Source organism: Parasteatoda tepidariorum, chromosome 6, assembly GCF_982258835.1.
Source record: "Parasteatoda tepidariorum strain Cologne lab strain chromosome 6, Ptep-v5.0, whole genome shotgun sequence".
NCBI lineage: Eukaryota > Metazoa > Arthropoda > Arachnida > Araneae > Theridiidae > Parasteatoda > Parasteatoda tepidariorum.
Genome location: NC_141760.1, coordinates 89,583,741 through 89,605,477, shown reverse-complemented (window position 1 = coordinate 89,605,477; position 21,737 = coordinate 89,583,741). Strand labels below are relative to the sequence as shown.

The following is a 21,737-nucleotide window of genomic DNA, read 5'->3' as shown; positions in this document are numbered from 1 at the left end:
ATGTAAGATAATGTAAAAAAGCATTGCAAGAACCTAAGTGGAATTAAAATAGAAAACTAATGAGAATGTAAACGCTGACTTTGATATTGATATATGACAGCAATAAAATTTAATTATCACCGAACAAGTTAAAAGAATTAAAAAAAATTTAATTATTAAAGAAATGATGATCTGGCTTGATCATAAGCATTTAACTGCGTTTTTCATCATGAAGATTGTTTACAAATTGCTATGGGGAATAGAACACCATTAATAATGGAAAAGTGTTGTGACTTTAAAAATTTTTATAAAATCAGAGGGAGGGAATAAAATAAAAAGGAAGATGTCGTTTAATCAGAAACAGTTGGGAGAAAGAAATATAAAAATTTTAGATAAAAATATAAACAGCAAGATATTAATTAAAGTGTACTATGTCAGCGTTAACAAATAGCAAAATTTAACACAGCGAAAACCTATACCCAATCGCGACACATTTTAAAAAGATACAGATAATAAAAGTACCAGACAGCTGAAAATTAAAAACTTAATAAATTCAGATAGATAATCGCATAGGCGTTTGCAATAAAGTGTTTTTGACCAAGAATGAGATCGAAAAAATATTAAAATAAGTCGCCAAAGTTAGCGAAAGATTTCACTTGTAGTGGATGACACGTTAATATGGCGGTCTGATACGCTAAGCCTAAAAGAATAGAACATCGGATTTCAAACACTCAAAAATTGGAAAATTGGCCACCCAGTGGCCGGAAAAGACTCACCAGGAATCCTTTGTGGGACTACATGTTGAATTTAATTAACTTCGGGGTGAAATAATGGATATTTATTTCTTTTAGAACATGTTTTTGAGGACTCCATAGAAGTTGTTGTTTCGTTGGTGGAGATCTAAATCAGCTTTTCTCTATGGTATACTGCCATACAAATCTTTAAGGTTACCATTGGCCTATGGTATACTGCCATACGAATTTCTGAGGTTGCCATAGGCCAATGGTGACGTGCCATACAAATCCTTATGGTTACCATTGGTCTATGGTATACTGCCATACAAATCTTTATGGTAGCCATAGGCTTTTGGGTTTTGCCATACAAATCTCTATGGTAACCATAGGCGTATGGTATCTTGCCATATAAATTTCTATGGTAGCCATAGGCTTATGGGGTTGTGCCATACAAATCTCTATGGTAACCATAGGTGTATGGCATCTTGCCATACAAATTTCTATGGTAGCCATAGGTTGCCATAGATTACCATAGGCTTCTCTATGGCAAATTTTCCTAAGGGTTGCCATAGCTGTATGGCAAAGGTGTACCATAACCTATGGAAAAATATTTCTTCATGAACTGTAGCACATCTTAGATTTATGGCAAAAATTTGCCATATAAAAAATGCCATAGGATATTCCTATGGGGTTTTGCCTATGGCAAAAATTTCGCCATACACTTATGGCAAAACTTTGCCATTCAAAAAAATGCCATAGGATATTCCTATGGGGTTTTGCCTATGGCAAAATTTTGCCATTCAAAAAAATGCCATAGAATATTCCTATGGGGTTTTGCCTATGGCAAAAATTTGCCATACATGTATGGCAAAATTCTGCCATTCGTATATGGCAAAATTTTTGCCATAGGCAAAACCCCATAGGAATATCCTATGGCATTTTTTTATGGCAAACCTATGGCAAATTTTCCTAAGGGATTGCCCGGTATACATTTGCCCGGTATACCCTACACCAACACTGATGTTTTTTTAAGGTCAAGTGCCATTGCCCGGTATATATTTGCCCGATACTTGGTGTATACCGGGCAGTGGAACTTAACCTTAAAAAACATCACTGTAGGGTATACCGAGCAAATGTATACCGGGCAAATGTAAATGTATGGTCCCCGATACTCCAAACACTGATGTTTCTTCTGATCTATCGTCAGTAAGTATTAAAATATCGAATAAATGTAATAATATCCACGAATAAATTCATATCAAATCGAATGTAATAAATATTTCGGACATTCCCCAAAGCGACTATGTGATTGTTGACATTCACCGGTGAAAGTCAGAAATAAGGGTATTTAGAAAATATTTCGGACATACTCCAAGCGACTACGTGAATGTTGACATTCACCGGTGAATGTCGACATTTTCGAGACTTCGGTCATTCACCGTAACATATTCACATTTTAAACAGTGTGCTTCAACCCACTAAATTCCAAAACTCGAAAAGCTTGTTTTTGACACAAATAACATTAATTACTATCTTGATCCTGTACAATAATAATCTATTACCAATCGAAAAATATGCTTAAACTTTTTAAAATATGTGACGTTATGATATTTCTCAGCAGAAAAAGGATACAGAGGCTGAGAAAAGTCATTCGAAGTTGTGCTGAGTTTTTTTTTTTGGCATTCAACAACCATAAAAGCTTTTGATTTTTTTTAAAATTCCAGAAATGCGAATGTCACTACACATAAAATAATTTTTTTACATATATTGTCAGATGAGAGCATCAAATAGCAAAAGAGCTTTCTGTTATTTGTGACGCATCGTAACGTAACCAGATGCATTATAATAATAAATGTACTGGTATGTAAATGTTTAGAATGAAGTCTTTTGTTGTTTTGGTATTTAAAAATGAAATACGTACATTTTCAGCTTTAATAGCCTTTGAAGGCTGTTAAAATGGTTACACTTATTTATAATTGATTATACGTATTTTGTATAATTTATGTACTATTGGTTATATATAATTGATTACACTTATGCCTTCTGTACTTTACTCCTACTTACTGTACTGTAGCTCATTCCTACTTACACTTAATACTTACTGTGGCTAATTAATATGAACCAATTATTTCAGGCTAATGTTAAAATGTCATTTTAACATTATAAAAGATATGTCATTTGTTATTTTACCAATTTAATGCTGTTAGTTACTTATATGTTAAAATCTAGTTCAAAAAAATAATGTTGAGTAAGTACTTAAGAATAATCAGTATGCACATCAATGAGGTATTAGTTTTAAAATTATATGTATTGGATTACGAAGATTACAGTAAAGATTGTGATGAGTGTTTGCTTAAAACGGATCACTGAAAATATTCTTTTACTAACATAACAAATTTTGTGTAACAAAATAAAATGCAAAAGGTGCAAATCACGAACAAAGCATTTCTGTAATCACAAAACTTATACACTACTCCAACAAATCTCTAAAATGAACAGTTGTTGTTCGTTTTCCCTTTGAGGGGAAAAGTTTAATCATTCTCCCTATGACAAGTCTTATTATTCCCTTTTTGTAGATCTGAATCTCACTCATGCAAATGTTAAATTAAATCAAGTTTACTTAAGGTTTTAAAAGTATTATATAAATTATAATAATATTGTAATAATATTAAAATGCATAATTTACACCATATGTTAGGCACACTAATAAATTATGAAAAAGCATTTCGATTATAATAAATTTGTAATAAATAACAAAAAAAATAAGAATTTTAACATTTAATAATCAGCAAACTTTAAGCAATTTAATTTAGAAAATTTTAAAAGAGTACAAAACATTGAAATTTTTACATTTAATTACAGAGGTCTGACATACTCAATTTGTGAGTTTGTGCGAAGTGTTATGAAAAATCATTTTTTATGTAGAACATATATTATAAAATATAAAAGTATTATAAAAATTACAATATAAAAATGCATAATTTGTAAATGTATTATGTATTATAGTGTATTATAAAATGCCTTTCTAATTATAATAGTACTAAATAGTATTATTTAACATGTAATTTAAGAAGGAAATTCTTTCAAAAAAATTCAAAAAATTTTCACTTTTGCATTTTACTACCAGTTTCGTCTTAGATGTCTGTGATACTTTACTTACGCTTTTGTGTAATAAAAACATTCTTCCAACTTCTCGAATTAAATATATGAAATCAAATTTAGCTCGTATTCTTTGCTTGTATAATCAAAATAAAGTATTCTATCAAATGCTTTTGTAAAGTTGACAATAATTTAAATAATTAAAAATGAACTTTTATGGAAATTTTCCATTCAATTTAATTTTTAACACATTTGAAAAATTAGATTTTTCTACAAATATTTTTTTTTACGGAAAATCAAATTAAAATAAAGCCCTTTCAGGAAGTTGTTTAGCTTAGCTTGTAAATATGATGAAATCAAGTGAAAATAAAAAGAAAATCCGCTTCTCTAAATGGGTGTTTAAAAATTCATTTAGCGTTGTATAATCATTGATCCAATTTAAAGACTTTAAAATTACTTTTTGCTCGCTTCATTAAACAAATTTAATGAAGTCTTTCAGAAGTAATTGAGTTTGCTTTCGATTTTTAAGAAACAATAAATTTATTTTTAACAAATTAATTTATTGTTACAAAATACAATTGTGACGTTTTTTTTGAAAATCTTATCAAGTATTTTATAGAATGATGAAAATTGTTTTGATTAATTTACTTCTAACCAGTTTTGCTAAGAATATTTAGGGATATAATGAAGAGTGATATTAAATGTGTTTAAAAGCAAATTTTTTATTTGCCTACAATACAAGTATTATTTTTTTTGATGAGTTTCAACGCTTATTGTTTACGATATAATACGCTTAATTCAATTTTTGCTCTTAGATGGCATCGTGTGAAACTTTTAGGTAGAAATATTTTGCAGATTACTATACCAGAATAGTTCTTATCTGGAGAAAGTTTTTCAGCTTTAACTTTAACTTTTAAAAAAACCACGCCTATAAGAAATTTTACTCGTGAATATTTGTTTACTATTGTTTCATGACAGTGGTAATCACAAATTCTTTATTTGTTTTTGTAAAAACGCTTCATTCAATTTTTGCTAATAGTGTGAATTTTTTAAGTAGAAACATTTTTGCAGATTACTATACCAGAATAGTTCTTCCAGAAAGTTTTTCAGCTTTAACTTTAACTTTTAAAAAGCTTATCCCATAAGAAATTTTACTCGTGAATATTTGTTTATTATTGTTTCATGGCAGTGGTAGTCAAAAATTCTTTATTTGTTTTTGTAAAAACGCTTAATTCAATTTTTGCTCATAGATGGCATTGTGCGAAACTTTTAGGTCGAAATATTTTTACAGATTACTATAACAGAATAGTTCTTATCGGGAGAAAGTTTTTCAGCTTTAACTTAAACTTTTGAAAAACCACGCTTATAAGAGAATTTACTCCTGAATATTTGTTTATTATTGTTTCATGGCAGTGGTAGTCACAAATGCTTTATTTGTTTAGAAAACAAGTTATAAATCAGTATCTTTAAGAAACAGCAGCTATGTTTTATCTATAATTTAGTTTAATGAAGATTTGTCTTTAAGATCTTGACGGATAACATATAATAGTAGTAAAGGATACATTGTAATTAGAGATACGGTATATTCCGATGTATAAGTCGACCTCCTATTTTAGAAAACGAGATCGCAAATTTATAGTATATCGACCGCTAAAAAAATTCTAATATGAAAATTTCTAATATTAGAAAAAAAAATAGCAAGACTATAAAATTATCTAAAGTTTAAAAAATTTCACATCCAAAACGTTCACAAAATCAGGATATTTCAGCGCTGCTTGACGTATAATTGACGTGTCAACGCTTTACAAAATGTGTATAAAAATGTTATTGTAAAATCTCATAAAAAGTGGGAAATTTCGAATTCTCTGAATGGGGGTGGAGATAATTTTTTGTAGGACATAGCAGATGAGGACGATGTAGAATCCATTGCAGAGTGGAATCTTTATGACGCTACTGAATTACTGAATTTTTAAAAGCTTCGTTGAACTTATGGAATATTTAAATTTGTTCCTTTTTGGTATGTTTTAAAAGTTTCCATTAAGTTATATTTTAGAAAAATCCTGGAGGAAATTATCTTAACTTTTCTTATTCTTTATTTTTTCTATCCCCCAGTGGTTTAATCGTAAAGATACAGTTCCCAGTAGAACACCGAAGTCAAGCATCACTGGCTGTGGTCAGTAAGCGGGTGGGTGACCACTTTGATCAGCCTGCCTGGGGATCGAGGGTGCGGGGTATCGATCCTCGCGAAACTGTTCTACAGTAAAATTCTCGACTTCGCATTCAGGTCGTCGGGATACCAAAGCTGGAAGTCTGCAGAGGATCAAAATTGGGATGGCATGTTTTCGGATCATCCTTAAGGATGTTTCCCAGACTGTTGCGAATAGCCAGTTGTGCAGCTGTAGTGTGACGTAAATAAAATACCTACCTATCTCTATTTTTTCTGAATGTAATTTAAAGTATTTTTTCTGAAAAGCCCTATATGCAAGGGAAATCTGATGAGAGAAAATGCGAAATAAATTGCATATGACACATTAAAAATAGTTTTTGAAAGAGGTGAGTTAGCAGTTATTCATATCTATCTTATTGTTTACAATGCCTCGATATTTCATGATCAACAGAAGTCCGATTGTAATATTGGTGTATCCCCTTAATTTTCTTTAAATTTTAATGGTTTGCCCGACACGTACGGCACCAGTATATACGGCTTTTTAAATTCAAGCCTATAAAATTGCTTTATGCTTTAATCTATAAAAATACACTTTAAAAAATGTTAGAATATACATAATGTGATTTTTATATTTTCTCAGCTAGGTGTTATTTTGGCTAAACAAATATAATAGAGTAAAAGAATGAATTTTAGTTTTCTTAATTTTATAATAATTTACACTTAATTTAATTTTAGAGAATTAGAAATATCTTTTGATTATCGAATGAATATAAATTGATAAGGGAGCAAAAGAGTTTAATGTATTCCCAAAATCGGATTAATGAACAATTAAATTCTCTTTCCCGCATATGTAATGAGTTTTGAAAGCCCACGGTGGCACTTTATACACTTGGCAAGAGCTTTTACTGCATTTCAACTGAGAATAGCGTTCACTGAAATTTGCTGAATAAAAATTTAATTAAGTATCATTAATGCGTTTAACTGCTTAAGGGTGGACAAAATTTTCTCTATGAATATGTAATATTTGCGATTGGCAATACTGTTTTGAACGCTGCAGTCAAAAAGCTGTTAATTAGGTAATATAGTCTTTTAATCAATTATAAGAAAAGGCTAATTTTATGAATTTATTTTTTGGAAGTAAGTTCCTAACATTTTTATTACTAATATACTTCATTTAATTACCTGCAATCTACATTAAGAATGCGTGAGATTTTGTAATGAAATTGGGAAGGGTTGTGTACTTAATCTACTTTAAAGAAATAATAAGAGCCTTTGACGCATATATTCGTCACAAAATGCCTTTCTGAAGCAGTTTTTTGTGTAATTATTTTTTTAAGTTTTTCTTTCTTACTCGTCCGGTAAACGAACGACTATTACAATATTCGTATAGAATTAAACTTTCTTTAATTGTCGATAAAAATGTCTTAAAATTTTGCAAATAATAACTATAACTAATGGTGGAATCCAGAGAGAGATCATATTTGCTGAATAAATTTGAAGATTCTTTAGTAGTCTCTTATTAGTTTTTAATATACTATTTAGCAATTAAATTTGTAGACTCTTTATATTTCACCCCACAAATACCAAACGTAGTTAAAAATTCTAGTAAAATTACCGTACTGTATTGTAGCGACATTACTGACGAAATAAAACCACAATTCCGGTTAATAAAATTAAAAATATGCGGTATTTAAGCCATTTATTTAGTAATTTTTCCAATAATATAACAACAGTTTAAAATTATAAATCTTATTACCAGTCATTTAGTATAAAATACAAAACTGAGAAGTAAATTTAACTGAATAAGTGGTTTTTATACCATGCTCTATTGATAAAATTATATAATTACCAAAATGATAAAATACATGATAAAATTACCAAATTTTCACACATTTACCAAGTTTTTCAGATTGTATTTTAAAATCATATTTTGTTGTTAATTTTACCAAAATCATTATCAAAGTACTTCGGTAAAAAGTACCGAGCTTTTCGATGTTCTCATAGCTAGAAATACGATCATTTTTATCATATTCTGGTAGTTTTGATTTTTTTGGACTATTTTTATCATATTTTGGTAGTTTTGACTTGCCATGCATGTGGCTTGGCGCGTGTTGAATGAATCATATAATTTAAATTTCTTGAATCCTATTTTTAAAATTTGCTGAACCAATTTTTTAAAAATATTGTTGAACTAAATTTTTTAAATTTGATAAACTGTATTTTTTAAATTTGTTGAACCATATCATTTAAATTTGTTGAACCATATCATTTAAAATTTTCGAAATATATAATTTAAATTTGTAGCAGCCTGAATAAGGAGAGTTGCATTAAAGTCCTTCTCAAACTTGTATAATCGATACTGTGATTAAATTTTAGATATCACTTTATTATGCTTGCAGAAAGTCACACTTTATTAGAGTTTAACATCAGAAAGAAGTTTTCTCACAGGACAAAAATGTTCAATGCGCTAAATAAATTACATATACTATTTATACAGGAAAATTTTACCAAAAAATGTTTTTGTAAGGTTAGTAGCTTAGGAAATAAATGATAATTCAAAAGAGGTCAGACATTGTTAGATTATTCGAGTCACATCTCAGTTTTTCCCTAAAGTTTAAAAAATGTATAGGTTATAATAGGAAACATTTATTGTGCAAAATTAATCATATATAAAGAAAAAATGGGTGGAGGATCAAAACGTGTTAAAAGTGTTTTGTTATTAGTCTTTCTAAATATTTCAAACCCATGTTTTCTTTTCCTTTTCACCCCTGTTCCTGAATATATAAACCTGGTATAGGTTCTAACGACAGACATTTAAAGTACAAAAAGAAATTAATTCTATAAAATATCCTACGAAAGTAAGCAAAGCATTTTTTGAGAGATTAATAAATTATTAAATAAGAAGCAGCAGAAGAACGAGTCAAAATGTATAATTATTATTTTTTTAACGTGTTGAAATGCGTCGTTTATTTTGTTAAAAATGTGTAGTTATCAAATTTTCTAAACATCTTAAAACTACATATTCCTTTCTCGTGCCTAATTTTTACTAAATGTCTAAATGGTATATAATTTCTAAGAAGCAATGACTTATGCGCAAAATAAATTTCCATAAAATTTATAATAAAAACATGCAAGGCACTTTTCTGTTGGATTAGGAAATAAAAAGCGTTAAATAGGAAAGCAATCGAAACGTGTAATAAATAAATTGATTATTTTTTCTAAATATTTCAGTATTTCGTTTTATATTTTCGTTACAGTTTCTTCCAAATATATTAAAAATATATAGGTTCTAACATGGAGAAAAAAAAACTATGGCCAAAAGTGCCGGAGCATATTAAAATTTACTGTGTTTTTAACTCTATGGGAACACCAAAAAGCTTTTGTTAATAATTTTAGAAACATTAACAATAAAATATGATTTCCTAATCTGGGATAAAATATTATAAATGTGGTGAAATTTGATAATTATGTCATGATTCCTTATAGCATGGCATAAAAACTATTCATCCGGCTAAATTTGTTTTCAGTTTTGTATTATTCACTAAATATGTGGTAATAAAAACTAAAATTTTGAAAGTCGCATTTTCATGTAAACTTGCGATTTGATCAGAAAAAATAACAAATGAATTGTTTTAATGCTATGTATATTGATTTTATTAACCAAAATTACCCGTTTTCTTAAAAGAAGTGTCATTACTATACAGTGCTGTAATTGTACAGTGCTGTAATTGTAATTGTTTTCTCCAACAGTAAAGAAATATTTACTGCTCAAAATAAATAATATGAGATTTTGTAAAGTAACACACATGTGTTATTCTGTCAGATTATTATATATTAGGAAGTAAAAAGAAATGAATGGATAGGGATTTTGGTATCAACTTTTCTAAATGTCTCAAGACTATGTGCTCCTTTATATCTCAAATACATATAATATCATACAAAACGATTTTAAATATTTTCGGTAGGGGTGTGCAAAAAAAAATTTAATTCAATAACCACAAAGTTGTTATTTAGGATACTGTCAAATGTAAAAGTTTTTTTTCTTTTCAAGTGATCTTGTTTGGCTTTCGTTACCTAGAATGTAATTCGAATTTACGCTATGGGGCGGCGAGAAGTACCACGAATCGAATAAAAATGTGATATTTTCCCTACAGGAGACAACTGACGCAAGCGCTATTGAAAAATATTATCCACACAAGCATTAAATAAAAAATTTCTTAGAAATGTCACTTTTCGGAGAAAACGTATTTATTATTTGTGTAACTATAATATAAAGAAAATGATTTTAGAGTTTTAAAAGAAGAGAATATTACTTTAGAATTTTCTTCTGCGGTAAGTGTTATTTATTGTTATAAGAAAAAAAAATTCTAATTGCAAAAACAAAAAAAAAGACCTCATGAATTTATGATTTTGTAATTTTTGTATAACTTAAACAAATTATAGTATAAAGTACCAGCTTTTTGAACGTAATATATTTGGATACGTAAAAATTCATTTTACTGTAAAATATTATACAGTAATTCTTACAGTAACATTTGTTTAATTTAAGTGATTTTACGGGAAATATTAACGTAAAAATTACTGTATTTTACAGTAAAAATGGATTTTACGGATGATACCTCTAACGAGCCAGTATACTTTATACCGTAATTTAATCTGGAATTTTTTATTGAGTAGAGAATAAAATTTAGATATCATACACGCAAAAAAATGGTTGCACTTGTTCAATCATCAGTAAATATTAAATGAATAGTAAGCATATGAAATTTAAAATAAATTAAAAATAAAAATTCAGTTTCATGCTTAGGAGCTGTATGCTTGATACGAGTAATTTTAATGCTAATAGTAAGAATGATTACTTTTTTTTGGATAGATTATCATATTTTATGCGAAAAAATTAGTTTCTAATTTCGAAAATACTAATTAGACAAAATACTGTTGTAATAAAATAATTTAAGGGATTAATTAATTTATAATCTGCACAATTAGTCCTAAAAACTTTAAAAAAAATTGATTTGATAAGTGTTGAAAATCTGCCTTTATAATTCATGAAAGAGTGTGTGAATTAAGAAAAATGAAATGCAAAATGATTTAAAAAAAGGAATAATAGTAGTATGCATATCTTTCTACCTAGTCTAGATTATATAAATTAAGAAATAAAAACACAAATATATTAACTTGCAGCCTAATTATTCTTCCTTTTATATTTTTCTATCTAGTTTTGCCTAATTAGCATTTGTTTTTAAAAAGTTTCTCATTTGATTGTCATAATCATTAAATTTACGCCTAAAACGCCTTTAAAGAGATTCATCATAGATTCTAACAAAACTTAAAATGCATGAAGATAACATAAAAAAAAAAAGAATGACAGAAACTATAAATGTTAAAGTAATTTTTTTTACCTGAACATTCCATACTTTTAGGCAAAAAAACTTCATACCTTTATTTTTTTAAAATTTTTTATTTATGTAAAATACTAATGAAATAAAAATGAGAAATGTTTTAGAAATGATGAAAATTCGCTTAACAGATTTAAAGAAAGTAGAAAGAAAAGATTTTAAATATTTTTAGTTTTAGATAAGATTAAATCTTCTTAATTAAATTAAATTTGCCAAAGATACTTTTACAAGCTGAATAAATACTGAAAAAATACATAGCTTAATATCAGGATTTTTAACGTTTCATATTAAATTAAAAATAGTATATCGCTATTTCTATTAAAATGCATAAATTTAATTTTTTTTGATTAAAATGATTAATAAAGGTAATTAAAATTTCAAAATTTCAATTTTACTTCAGCACTTTTTCTACAATTTGATTTCAAACTAAATTCCAACAATGTTTGGAAAAAAGTTTAAAAGTCAAATTATAATTTAATTATGTTCAGAAATTGATGCTAATCGCTAAAAACTAGAATTTAAATAAACTGATTGTATTTTTTTGGATCTAATGATTGAAATTTAATGATGTTAGAAAGATGTATTAGCTTTAATAAACTGATACTTTAAATTATTTTCCTTTTAGAAATAATACGGCTGATTTTTTACAATTTTAGAACTATTCCTATCAAGGTTAATTTGGAATGATCTCTTTTTCGTCATTTTTAAACAAATAAATAACAAAAAGTATAAAACTTAGTCGCGGTACAGAGCGCGCAAAATAAAAAACACTCTGGATTTTTGATTTAATGAATGGATTTCACGAACCAGGGCTCCATCTTTATGATTCAAAGGCTTGACCTTAGTTATTGTAATTAATTAGTTCAGACGATATTTTAAATTACAAAATAGGACACAAAAACGTACTCCTTTGAATAAACATAGTTTTTTTTGATAACTTAAGATTTTTGACCCTTGATTGACTTTCCCCGCAAACTAGAAAATTAGTTGCCCACAATTTGGAAAATTAGTTTGAACCATTATGGCAGGAATACTGTCAAAAATTTTGGCGACATATTTCACCATATTTTGGAAACCTTTTAAGCAAATTTATATTTTGTACGTAGAGGAAAAAATATTCAAAGATAATCCCATTAAAAAAATAAATTTATCAATTATTTTTCATTATTTTATTCAATGATGATCGGAAAATTTTGAGTTTTAATGCACGCAAAATTTTATATCATTTTTAAGAATGTAATTTTAAACCGCAAAATAAAAAATTCCATCAAAATCGGAACTCAGAGAAATTTTTTGACTTGTTGAGCCTTTGTATGCTTTCCATTTATAATCCTGCGAAAATTTGAGTAGTTTACGAAAAACATCATCAATCATCATTGAATACAATAATAATAAAATTTTTTAGAAATTTATTCTTTGCACGGAATCATCTTTCAAAATTCACATTTAATAATTGTGCCCAAAAATTGATTGGCTTAAAAAGTTCGAAAGATATGACGTGTGACATAATGTGGCATCGGTGTTCCGGAGATTCTGATTTTTAAAATCTTTGTTTTTATTACCACTGATTTAGTAAAAAATGCAAAACTGAAGAGTAAATTTAATCGAATAAATGGTTTTTTGCCATGCTCTAAGGTGACATGATAAAATTAGAAAATTTTACTGCATTTACTCGATTTTATTACTTATTATAAAACCATATTTTATTGTAAATCAAGCTAAAACCATCATCAAAGCTCTTCAGTAAGCTTTACCTAGTTTTTTAGTATTTCTATACAACTAGAAAGATATTTAATTTTATCATATTTTAATAGTTTCGACTGTACCTTTTTTCTCAGGGCAGATAAAATATTAAGGTGATTAGCCTTTTTTGCGCAATGTACTTTAGTACATTGTACAACATTAAATACAAAAAAAAATGCGATATATTAAATGACATTATTATTTGGATGACTTTTTCCTTGCTTAGTCTGACTTCAAATAAGAAAATAATTTAGAATAATTTAATACATTTTATTGCAGCAATTTTCCTACAATTCAATTTTAAACTAAATTCCAGCAATTTTCAAATTGCTTTTCCACCCTGTAAAGAAAAATAAAATTCTTATTTTAATGTCCTCTTGTTATGTATCTATACTCTTATAAGAATGAGGCTTATCCCGGATTCTGATAATTCAATTTTTTATTATAATACGTCCTCGTTTTTTTCTTCCTAGAAAAGTAAGATTTTACTACTAGAGTGAAAAAAAAACTATTTCATTTGTGATTTCATTTCAGTTTGATTTTTCTTTCAAAGGGAAATGAAATAAATTCAATTTGTCTAGGTTATTGGAGAAGTAAGAGAAAATCAGGAAAATGAATTTCGTGCTTCAGTACTCTAGAAAAGGCAAAATTTATTTATTCTATATTTTCATGTTTAATTTAAGAAAGATTCTCTTAAAGTTATTTTTTTCATTTGCGATAGATAAGTATTTACGATATTTAAATTTAACGTTTATTTTTTCTGATATTTTAATAATTTAAAAGCAGTTTTTAAATCTTCAGTATACTTCTAAAGGGTGAAAATTTGGGGAAAAAAAATTGGGTGAAATGAAATTACGTGCCTAAATTATCCAATTGTCTTTTTTTTTGTCCAGTAAAATTAGACATTTACTTCTGAAAAATTAATATCCGAGATTCGTCTTTGATAGAAAGCTTTGTTATGTTCTCATAAATGATACCTAAAAATTTTCTATTCTCCTCTGAACGATTCGTCTTTTTTTCTGGGGGGAGGGGAAGACACGTGTAAATTGAGGGGGTGATTGAATTTCTTCTTCCCAGGCAAGCGTTCCTGATGTATTGTTTCACCCTGAATCTAACGAGACCAATCCTGAGAATATCGGGCATATATTTTGGAAGTTACAAGGGCTTTCGATACAAAAATGACAATTTTATTTATGCATCTGACTTTTCAATCTAACCAAATAAAATAATGTTTCCGATTACAATTTTCCCACCTAATCAAATGAATCTATACACGATTCAATAGAATTAATATTTAAAAAGTTACTCAGTTTTTTATGTATAATTGTAGTAAATATACGATTTTTGATAGGTTGTAGGCATACTATGTAAATTTCTGTCTTGAGACTATCCAAACATGTAAGTAATATTTACTAATGAATGAAACAAATTTCGAGAAGATCCGACTAATAGTTTAGAAATTATCAAGTTTTTTTATAAGCATGAAACGCACATTTTTATATTTATAGTATAGTAATTTTAGATATTTTTCGGAAAAATTAATGTTTAGGAATTTTTTTACAAACGATGATTGAAAACTCCTCTACAATCCCCTGTATACTTCATCATTTTTTGGGAGGGGGGGGATGGGGTGATTTTAGAGGAGAATTTAATATCCTTTATAAAGCGAAATGAGGCCTTGTTTTCGATGCATTTTTTTTACACTATAATCGAATCAGTCCAATCTCAGAACTATTGGACAGATAGTTTGATGAGTTATTAGTTTTTTCTCGTCTCTCTGAGATAACGTTATGCAAAAAAAAAATACTTTTAATGTAATGGTTTTTTTATTAGTTCCACTATAAATATAAAACTGCGTTCTTTCTACTTGAAAAAACCTCTATAAATTCTTAATTAGTAGTTCTATCGTCTCGGAATTAATTTCATTGGACTGAGTATAAAAAATTGCACAGGAAAATATACTTAATATGCTCATTAGTTCAGATATCTCCTTAACTTCTTGGATAGCAATTGATAAAGTGTATATAAAACGTATTTTTTTATCATATATTATGAACACAATAATCGTACATAATGTATAATAATTGTATAATTTATATTCAAAAAGCAAATGAACTTCTGTTTTAAAATCGGAAACAACGTCTTAGTTATATAGGTAGACTTATTAAACTGATAATTGTGCATTTTTGTGCATAAAACAGTTTTAACGTCTAAACTATTGGTCCGATCATCTCATGAGAGGTCTCAATCAATTTAGCGTAAAAAATACATCGTAAACTATAGTAGCTCACATAACTTTATAAATGATAAAAGGCAAAATTATGAGAGTTTATTGCCGGTCAGTTATGTAACTTGTTTCGTGAACGTTTTGAAAAAAAATTATGTTTTAAGTTTTTGAAAAAAACATGGAACATAAAATTTATGTTTATCAACAAGCATAAAACTTATTTGTTACAAAATAAACCATCCTCACTTGCCATCATAATAGAGCAAAAGATTAAATAGGATATGGACTAAGCGTTCCGGGTATGATTGCAGCTTTCCCGTGTAATAAATATGAGAAGTCGAAAACACGTGCTATGGGAGTCAGAAGCATTTTCTGCTGAAGAAATCAAGGTTCAAGTTAGCTCAATCAGCCTAAATAAGTAATCAAAAACCTAGAGATACAAGCTAAATAGGTTAAAGTTGACTTATCAACATGAATATTACCTACTTGAAAAACATCATCTGCTTCAAAAATATATTCAAATAAGAAAAAGAAAAAAAACAGTCAAAATGTTTCAAGCTCTTCAATGATAGCCACCTATTTTCAAGACTTGCCTGATGGAAAAGTAAAGAAACAAAAATGATTTAAAATAAAAACGTTAAGTTGCCAACGAAAAATGGAGAAATAAAAGTGAGAAACATCTTTAGAAAAACCACAGAAGCCGAGAGAGAAAAAAGATGAAAAGCAAAATAAGAAAAACCATAGTAGCCGAGAGGTTAATCAGGGCAAATTTTCCACGCGTTATGGTGAGCAGGAGAACTAATGCCGTTGTCATTTCGACTTTTTTGTCATATTTGTATTTTTTTTAAAACGAATGAAGTTTAGGTAATATGGTATCACTTCATATATTTTTTTGATCATGAATATTACATTTTATTACGTAAAAAATGGCAAAAGTCAAAAGTTATTATGGGAGAAACAATATTCTGTTTTCTCACTTCACTTTGAATACTTTTAGATGATTGCTAATATGTAGATTTGCTGTTTATTGCTCATACGCTAAGTGCCTTTAAAAGTTTGGATCCAGAACACAAAATATAGATACAGTTGTGAGAAACAATAAACTTCAAAATCCTATCAACTAATTTAAATAACCATAAATTGAGACATGAAATTTAAAGACTATATTACTTGCAACCGATGAATTTTCATAAATGCAAAAATAATTCTTTTATTATTACTTAATGCAATTAAGTTCTTACTTTGAACAATAATGTAAATAACTTATCAGATTTTAAAAATTTAGATTTACTTGAATGAACAATAAATTTCTGGGTTATAGCATCGTTAAAACTGACATTATTACTCAGTTCAGGCTATTTCATACTTCGGTTCATCGAAATTGTAATTAAATATGTCTAAAGCTGCCCAATCAGAATCCAGTCTCATGGGAGCATTAAGGCATGACCTAGCGAAATACAAAGCCTCTGAAGAGGAGCACATGAGGATTTAATGAGAGTCATATACAGACTTAAATGAAGCACTCAGAGTATAAAATCTTAAATCAAGATACTCAATCGCTTAGATGTGCAAGGACGACGGATTTATAATTTCTCTCAGATTTGGATGGAGACGCAGATATCTCAGTTGATGTAGTGATTTTACGGTAACAGAATCCATTGCAATAGCAATTAGTTGCTGTTAGGGGAGATAAGGCTTTGTTCCTGACACCTGATAAGACGTCGTGTTCAGGTCTCTTGAGTGTCATCAATCGCTTACAGGAATTATCTTGGCAATATAGATTCAGTCAGAATGCCTTTAATGCTGATGAACATTTACAAGGAGATAATCAATGTTGATTAGGACAAGAAATAATTAATATGTGTTCAGGCAGTGAAATTGTCTTGGAATTAAGGTATATAATTGTTTGGAATTGAAACGATTGCAGTGGAAACTGGTGGGGGTCAGAATTTTTTTTCAATTTGTTGCAAATTGAAAAAAAATTCTGAAAAATGTGAAAAATGTGAAAATCAAAATGCAAAAAAATAAAGCTCATCAAATTAAATAGTTTTAAAATAGTTTAATTAAATAACTAACTAGACGCATAAAAAAATTTTGGAATATTTTTTTTAATCACTGACTCAAAAATATTGCATTATTTGCCATGGGGTTTCGCCGACTTGTTGCTTATTTCACGTTTTCCGGTAAGAACCTGTGAATCTGATTAACGGAATATTACACTCTTTTATCATACCCACATTTGTCGAATATCAGTGTGTTAGGTACAGAGACGAATATAATACTACTACTAAAAATAACAGCTAAATAAGATGTGTAAGGTGCATGCAATATCTCTATGAAACGTGTACAGACTTTGAAACTTTTTGTCGAAAATGAAGTAAAGTTTAGCCGAAATTGTTTGATTAAATCTGAACAATAGATTTTATTTACTCTTTTTACTTATTTTCCAAGATAAAATTCCTTCCTTAGGTCTTTTGTGCCAGTTTTTCCCTAAACTGTAAGTTTTCTTGAAATATGTTTATCATATTTTCGCTTCAGTTTTTCTTTACTGTATTAGACGATCATCTCACCTCGACATTAAAGAGAGATCAATTTTTTTGAATTATTTCAAGCAATTTTTTTCTTATTTTGTTCACAATATTTAATCACTTTTGATTCAAAATCTAGTTATGAGAAATTTGAAACAGGCATAAAAATTCTTTGTATCTCTATTTTTAGCACTTTTGTTTCGATTAAAAAAAAAAAAAAAAAACTATAGACTTATTTAACAAATTTGATAAAAAATAATTTTTCGATTTCCGACTTTATCAGAAAAGATAAAATTACCTCACATACAGAAATTCAGTTAATCCTAAAACATTAAATAATTCGATGTATTATAAACTAATGAGATAATGTTAACGGATTAATGAGATCATGTATTTGCAAATTATATTTTAATTCAGTATATAAAAGGGAACTAGAATAACTTTATTCAGTATATTCAGTTATACTTACTGAAGATAAATATTACGTGTACAACTAAGCCTTATAATAAGTATTAATGGATTGAAATTAAGTACTAAGTACTTTATAAGTAATACGTTAAAATTAACCTTAAAATTCAACAAATTAAGCATGACTTAGTGTTGTTTGTATTGAGGCATCTGGCGGTAAAAAAAGTCATTCATATATACTAGGAGGCTTCGCCCCCTGCTCGCTGGCGCTCGCCAACCCACGGAATTGCTTTCGCAGTTAATTTCGGATTGCTTCGCAATCCAATCCTTGCTTTGCTCGCTCATTGGATACGTTCTTAACGTCTAGCTTTTGTATACTTTTTTGAGTACTGAAGTTTGAATACCGAAAACTTTTCACTGTAGAAAATTTTAAACCTGTACATTTCAATATTATCTGGGCATTTGGCGATACAACACTTATAGAATTGATGGATTTGTTACGTCAAGCGCTCAGGTATCATAATTTTGATCTAGTTGCGCTTCTATGTCATTTTGATTTGTGTTGCTAAGTTAATTTTCAAAAAATTCTATGGCTGGCAACAGCATTTTTCTTTCTTAAGTTGTTTATTTTTATTTCTTTCAGAATTCGTCATTTTCTTAGCGAAATGTTTTTTAACCTAACAGAATTCTTTGCCGACTGTTCTCTGTATTTATGAAGAAAGTAAAGTAAATATTTAAGTGTTGTGAAAAGAATCTTATTTAGTTGTACAAAGTACTTCTTTAAAAATGAAAACTGTTGTCACCGGCGGAAAAGAAACACAGCCAAAATTTGGGAGCCACGTAAGAGAATTATATATATTAGATTATTATATCTTAATACATCTCAGTACTACTGAAGTATATATATATATATATATATATATATATATATATATATATATATATATATATATATATATATATATATATATATATATATATATATATATATATATATATATATATATATATATAATTTCCAATTTTTAACAATCAAACTAAAGAAAAATTTCTATTTTCTTTCTGAAATTCCTGTATGCCTTGAAAATAAGCATTCGTTAGGCAACACTGTCAGACATTAAGCGCCAACGTGGGCATGCACTTTGCAAGCTTTGGCATCTTTTTCGCCAGTTCATATTTTAAAATAATTTACGTGATTTTGTTTAGTTTTCTTAAGACCTACTGTGTAAAGTTTTTTTTAAAATTTTTTATTTTATCATCATCATTGACCGGCTCAATCTTGAGTCAACAACTACCAATGTTCAACTCCGTAACCTTGTAATTGTTAACTCGAAAAAGAAGACAAGAGAACTCCTAGGTCAAATATTGGGAAAAAAGTTGCTTTCGAGGACGATTTTTTTAATGGAACTAAACCATATTTGCGTTGCATGGGACGGACCACCACGAAAACATACACGGTTAGCCTGACGGCTAGGGGACTCTAACCCATGATCCGTCTACCACTGAGGATATTTTACGTCTAACGTTTATTTTATTTCATTTTTAGTCTCACAATTGCTTTTTAAATTTTATTTTTGAAAAATAAGTTTAGACATTTATAATAAAAAAGTGAAACTTCACCTTTTCAAATTTGAGCTTTGGCCTATTATATACAGTAGAAATAATCAATAAGGCCAATCTCTCCTTTAAAATAACTAAGGTATTGGTGCACATTATACTTTTTATTAAGAGAATAGGCGTCTCAAGGTTACGGGATTTTTCCACTCTCCACACTTTCTCTCTTTTCGTTACCAACCTTTCGGAAAATCTTGCTTTTATCCCTAGATAGTATATTTCAGTAAGAAGTGGAATATAATAACGTGAAAATAAAGCAAGGCTTGTTGAAATCATGGTAATGGAGAAAGAGAAAGGGTCTTGAGTGGGCGAACATTGAGAGGCCTTTTCTATTTACAAAGAGTTGAGTTGTTTTTTCTTCCTTAAAACTCTTCTGCCAGATGTAAAATGAATGTATACAGTTTGTTTTACAAATTTTGCTTTTCAAAAATTTTTTTTGTTAAAATTTATCATTTTGGAATTTATATTTCCATAACCTCAGTTAAAAATACCTAATTGCTTTCACTTGCTTTCCAGCTTTATAGATGTATTTGTTTATGAAACTGTAGCTTATTTGGCAATTGGAACTTCAGGGACCGAATTCTCCTACTATTATGAAATAAATTTTAATAACGTTTAAAAAATAAGAACGTTTTCTAGTGTACGCATTAACAATAAAAAATGTTTTTATACGTTCTTATAGCTTCAATTTTTATGCTAAATAAGAAATTTTTTTATTGTTATTTAAATTTCATCTACTTTTCATTGAATTGTCTTTATCTAATTTATTATACTTCTCATTCAATTATCTACTTTTCATTGTTTAAAAAAATTTTTTTTTCTTAAAAATATCATAAGAAATGGAAATAAACTTTAACAATTGAAATCTTGGAACTTTCACAACCTATACTTCATTGTAAGCTTTCTTAAAGATGAATGCATTGTTGTATACTACTTTGAACAATATAGTTAGAACTCTTTGAAGAGTTATTTTTAAGTCTTGAGATGTACCGAAAAATAGTTCCTAAATGTCAAGCTTTGGAAACAATTACAAAAACCTGTGAGTTAAATTTATTTTATTAAATAGACAAACTTTTTTTTATTTATTTCCAATGGCAGACAAGAAAGACAAATTTGCAGCTGAGAACAATACAAGAAAGAACAAAAAGCGGAAACAAGAGCTACAAAAAGAAAGAGTAAATAGATAAATAGATAAACTATTCGGATGCATTTCTTAGAATGTATTATAAAGTGTAATATTTATGCTCGTTATTAATATATTTTTAGTATCTTTTATATTTTTAGTATTCTGATATGTCTAAATTTTTTCTAATGGAATTAGATATTTAAGCCTTGGCTTTGTGAAAAGATTTTTTTTGTTACAAGCGTATTTACTGAAAAATAGATCTTAATAAAATCTAGTTGTTAATGAAATGAACTATTTTGTATACTCAGATTTAATCATTGAATTTTGAAATTAAATGAGATTGTGAATTTGTGTTTCCTGCATAGACTACGACTTGACTTCAAATTGTCTTATAAATGAGTTTATTAGACACCTATGTGATGTGACAAAAAAGCTGACTTAAGAGGAACAACAAAATAAAAGTTTCAAAAAATGAAAAAAAAAAGCATTCTTAGCAGTTTTTCCTTTTAAGATTATGATTTTAAGAATAAGATTTGATTTGCCTGAACTGCTTTTAAGATTTGATGTCCCTGTAACTAGTTTTCCGAATTATAAGTTTCAGGATTTTCTATATCCAAAAACCTGTTTTTCTTATATGTTAGTCAATAAGAAAGTAGTGCATAGCACAGAAATTATAGTAAAATTTTCCTGAGGTTCAATACTTGGATTACTTA

General features: G+C 28.1%; 1 long non-coding RNA gene across 1 annotated transcript in view; it reads left to right on the top strand.

Moving 5' to 3' along the window:
• Window positions 1-21,737, top strand: part of LOC147808200 (uncharacterized) — a 197,489-nt gene that overhangs the window by 50,931 nt on the left and 124,821 nt on the right. The window lies entirely within an intron of this gene.